Source organism: Epinephelus moara, unplaced genomic scaffold (genome assembly GCF_006386435.1).
Source record: "Epinephelus moara isolate mb unplaced genomic scaffold, YSFRI_EMoa_1.0 scaffold1781, whole genome shotgun sequence".
In the NCBI taxonomy this organism is placed as follows: Eukaryota; Metazoa; Chordata; class Actinopteri; order Perciformes; family Serranidae; genus Epinephelus; species Epinephelus moara.
In genome coordinates, this window is record NW_026079304.1 from 1 (window position 1) to 4,343 (window position 4,343).

A 4,343-nucleotide genomic window follows, 5' to 3' on the forward strand; every position below is an offset into this window, starting at 1 on the left:
CTGCCACCAAGATATGTGACCACACTTGCAGGCGGTTGAGAGATATGACACCATGATCTGATTATCATAGTTAATAATCTCTCTCTCAACATCCGTTATAAACTCTGGACTGAATTTCTACATACACTCTTCACTACTTTCTTTAATAGCAGTGAAGAAGTAGCTCATCCTGCACATCACTCCTCGTTCACACAGTGAGTTCCTTTGTTCTTATTGCTATTAAAGTCATGACAATTCACCAACCTAAAAGTCATTTCTCTGTACGAGTTAGAAACCACAACATGTAGTCTCAACAATGAAAGCTTGTTCAGTTAAGTCTTATTAAAAGCTATAAGCGGGTCAGATATGAACACATCTCTGTATCTACAGTAAGAAGGCCAAAGGGCAGCTAAATAATGTTAAATAATAATTAATATTTCCCTGGGTCCTGGGTCATTTTTAAATTCTTAGAATGCTGGTTTGTGCAACAATGGTAGTGGACAAGTGACAGCAAACATGTTCAGATTTCCATCTTTTAGCCCAGGGTTCCTGCAGCTCAAGACAAGTTAAAACTTTATGGCTTTTTTAATGCCACTCAATATGAAATTTCAGGCCAATTTCACAATAACCAAAATTGAAGGAAAAAACAAAACAAAAACAAATTTGCCCAAATATTTATTGTTCGGTATATCATCAGTTTTTGGTCAAGCTAAAATGGTAGATGATCAACTTTAAACACTGAAAAATAATCATAATTTTCTAAAGTAGAACACATGGAAAACTATAAACAGATCATCAAAAAGATAGTATTTGGTTTGCCTTAAAAAAAAAAATCTTGTTCATTCGTCCTTTGAATGGATGTGGTAAATGTATTTGCGTATTTGTTCCTCCATCCTGATCTGCCTGATATTAATGCGAAAGGGCATCTGGTAAATTATCTAAAAAAAGGTTATTGAAAATAATTTGTGATATCCTACTTTTCATGTACCAACTAAGGTCTTATTCTTAGACTAATGATTCCATTGACTTTTAAAACTTTTGAAGGATCCATAGGAACCCGGCTTTAACGACAGTCTGGTCTCCCAAGCTTTAACTCTGCTTCTTTTTTTCTTTTTATTTCAGAGCTGAATCGCTGAAGGTATAGTAATTTTTTTATCCCCGCCTTCCCCCCACCAGCTTGTACAAGACAAATTAGTTGCACTTAAAAGTCCTTTCCTTGTGATTAAGGCTGTGAGAGACAAAACTTGTATCAGATTTATGACATGTTCACTGTTAACTAGTTGATTTCTAATTATACTAAAAAACAAACACAAGAAGACTTTCTTTCAAAAGTACTCACTGGCAGGACGAGAAAAGAAAGAGTAAAAAAACTTAAGAAGAGAAGATGATAAGAAACTCGTGTGACTGATGATAAGAGAGGATGCTTAGAGATGGTTAAAGAGAGATGTGAGATGAAGGGAAAGTTCACCCCAAAATCAAAAGTACATTTTTTTCCCTCCATTTTGTCAGTCTAGATTGTTTTGGTGTGAGTTGCCGTGTTTTGTCTGAAGCCATGTCTGCCTTCACTCTAGTTTTTAATGCTTTGAGCAACATAAGCAGCCANAGAAGATGATAAGAAACTCGTGTGACTGAAGATAAGAGAGGATGCTTAGAGATGGTTAAAGAGAGATATGAGATGAAGGGAAAGTTCACCCCAAAATCAAAAGTACATTTTTCTTCCCATCCATTTTGTCAGTCTAGATTGTTTTGGTGTGAGTTGCCGTGTTTTGTCTGAAGCCATGTCTGCCTTCACTCTAGTTTTTAATGCTTTGAGCAACATAAGCAGCCACCGAGTTCCATTATATTCCAGGAGAGGCAGAAATCCCTACGGCTGATATATTCAACACTTGGCAACTCAAAACAAAACAATCTAGATTTTTGGGGTGAACTGTACCTCTGAGGGAAGGTGGTAAAAGGAGTTAAGAGAGAGAAGGGTTAAAAGGAGACAAAGAGGTAAACGGAGGTAAGTGAGCCCTTGAATCAGATTGTAATTTTATACTGATTTTAAATGTTTCAATAGCCCCCAAATGGAGTTAAAATACACTGCGATTACACTTCAGACTGTGGTAATTATGTTTTTAGTTCCACATTGATTTTATAATGCAATCATAGACCCGAGCAGTGCGACAACCACAGACACAGGCCATTATAGAATGACACATGGAGGCGTTTTTACTGTAGATGAAACTTCAAGTTGAGTTGTGGTAATGAAAACACAGACACCCGATTCATCATCCTCTCCAAAGATTTACTGTCATTATCCAAGTTAGTAGATGAACCTGTTAGAAAAGTATCATGTCAGTATTATCACAGTTATGTTTAATATTTACCTAATCTACCTACCACAAAATCTCACCTTCTCTGCTGATCTAATTTTTGTAACAATAAAGAAATTGTGGTTCCAATAATTATTATGTTCTTCATTCTGAAGATGAGGATGATTCTTCTATTCTGCATCCTCTGCCTGATGACTTCTACTGGCCACAATCAGGCTGCAGGTAAATATGGTCCCCAAATCCCGCATGACACACTACAGGATGTTTTTAAGATTACCATGCCAGAAAGAGCATGAATGCACCACCTCGGGTGATCTCATGGGGAAGCAGATGTAAACAAAATGGAGACTGGCGTGGTGCGACAACACACTGTAATGTTAACAATGCTTTCAGGTGAGAAAAACAAAAGCAGAAGACCAAAATAGTCTGCATGAGAAAAACATCTATAAAAAGTCTACTCTTCAGCGAAAACTGGAGGTAAAACTTTAACCATCAGTTTAAATATCTGTCAACAGTAGTAAAGTTAGCCTCAAGAGCTAGAGTGTTTACCCTTGCTTGGCAACATCGTCAGCTGCTCCATACTGATGTAATCATAAAAGTTATTATACAGATTTATAATTATCGGGGCAGCTCGATGAGTCTGTGAGCAGCTTGGGAGGTTTAAGACTGGATCTGTTAAACTGTGACAGAAAAAAAATGAAAAACTAGAATTACTACCCCACGGTTTTATGCCTCTGTGCACCAGTTAAGTTTCTCTTACAGTTTACATCCATGTCTGAGAAAACATAGATGCTTCACACACAGAAGAACTATACAATCAGCACAGTTTCAAGGTGGGCACGCAAAATTAGAGTCACCACTTCAGTATCTGACCAAATGTTTCATTATTATTATTATTATTATTTTATCCTTTTTGACTTTTGTGTTAAGTTTTGTCATAATTAGCATATAAATCCTTGACTTATGGCTAGAAACATATTTTGTGAGGTCACAGTGACCTTGACCTTTAACGACAAAATTCTAATCAGTTTATTCTTCAATCCAAGTGAACATTTGTGCCAGATTTGAAGAAATTCTCTCAAAGTATTCTTGTGATATCACGCTGACAAGAATGAGACAGATGAGGTCACATTGGTCTTGAACCCTGACCTATGACCACCAAAATCTAATCAGATCATTGTTGAGTCTACGTGAACCTTTGTGCCTAATTTGAAGAAATTCCTACAAGCAGTTCTTGAAATATCATGTTACAGCATGAAGTGGATGTAAGGTCATGAAGACATCAACCTTTGACCCCTGACCACCAAAATCTAATCAGATGATTGTTGAGTCTCAGTGGACCTCTGTACCAAATATGAAGAAATTTCCTGTAGGCGTCCTTGAGATACTATATTCACAAGAATGAGACAGATATGGTTACAGTGACCTTGACGTTTGACCTACGACCACCAAAAACTAATCAGTAAATCATTCAGTCCAAGTGGACATTTGTGCCAAATTTGAAGAAACTCCCTTGAGGTGTTCTTAAGAAATCGCTTAACATGGGTGGGACAGACGGACAACCCGGAAACATTATACTTCTAGCCACGGCTATCACCGGTGCGGACTGTTTCCTTTTTCAGTTCAAGTTTTGTTTTCAATGCCAAAACTTACTGTCACTGTTCTAGCTCCATACCTTCCCTGCTCTTCCCAACAGGAGTTCCTGGACGTCCTGGACCACCTGGAGCACGTGGAGAACCTGGACCAGTTGGACCTCGTGGACCTCCTGGAATGACTGGACCACCTGGACCACCTGGACCACCTGGACCACCTGGACCTGCTGCATTCTGTGGACGAGGTTTAATATTTTCTAGATTTTAAAGAGCATATATACTGTTTATTGTATCAAATTATTTTCACCAACTGAGTAACTGCTGTTTGTCATTTAATAAACTGTAGGATGCAGCAGTTGTACAACCTGAGCAAGGTTCAGTCTTCATTGATACACAAAGAAATCTCAATACACATAGACTCACTCATTGTTTAGGAGATGTCAATAGATACACTAGG

At 37.8% G+C, this 4,343-nt stretch overlaps 1 long non-coding RNA gene across 1 annotated transcript; it reads left to right on the forward strand.

Annotated features, from left to right (window-relative positions):
- The first annotated feature begins 159 nt into the window (after positions 1-159).
- On the forward strand, positions 160-4,107 carry LOC126387063 (uncharacterized). Its single transcript, XR_007569592.1, has 4 exons — positions 160-194; positions 1,102-1,117; positions 2,450-2,516; positions 3,991-4,107. It is a non-coding gene; the product is annotated as an uncharacterized LOC126387063 (long non-coding RNA).
- Positions 4,108-4,343: the final 236 nt, after the last annotated feature.